Here is a 737-nt window from a genome sequence, read left to right on the forward strand (position 1 = left end):
TGCTACCCTGCCCATCAGTTGAGCATCCTCTTGGAAGACAGTTCCAGAACCCTGGAGCTAGAGGGAGGACCCTTCCAGAAAGCCATGCACTGACCAGAATTGCCTGCTGGGTGATTCTGAAACAGTATCTCACCCCCTCCCCTCCTCAGCTGCTCATCTCCTCTGTGATGTAGTCGGACCTAGCTCTATTGAGTTGTCGAGCTTAAATTCATGCTCCTGACTCAGAAGGTATCCCATTCTGCTTTGCATAAACTGTTGTTCCTGGCCTGTGTCCTAGGCAGTTCCTTTCAGTAGTGCATCACACAGGCTAATCCAGGATGGGCTCGGGACCTGACTTGCTCTGGTGTGGGGGATACAGAACACAGGTGTCTCAGCTTAGGAAGATCACAGTCAAAAGCATTGATTGGATATGGTGGAGGGAAGATGGTTTTGCAAGCGCCTTTCCCAGAAGCTCTGACTTCTCCCTTAAGTGCATCCGGGAGGAAGAGCGTCCTGAGTGTGGAGAGCTGGGTCCATACACGGCTCTGAATGATGGGATGAGCAAGCCAAGAGCTGGGTCCATACATGGCTCTGAATGATGGGATGAGCAAGCCAAGAGCTGGGTCCATACATGGCTCTGAATGATGGGATGAGCAAGCCAAGAGCTGGATCCATACATGGCTCTGAATGATGGGATGAGCAAGCCAAGGCGGTCCTTCCTTCCTTCCTCCCTCCCTCCCTCCCTCCCTCCCTCCCTC

The sequence above is a fragment of the Mus pahari genome, chromosome 2, assembly GCF_900095145.1.
Source record: "Mus pahari chromosome 2, PAHARI_EIJ_v1.1, whole genome shotgun sequence".
Taxonomy (NCBI): Eukaryota; Metazoa; Chordata; class Mammalia; order Rodentia; family Muridae; genus Mus; species Mus pahari.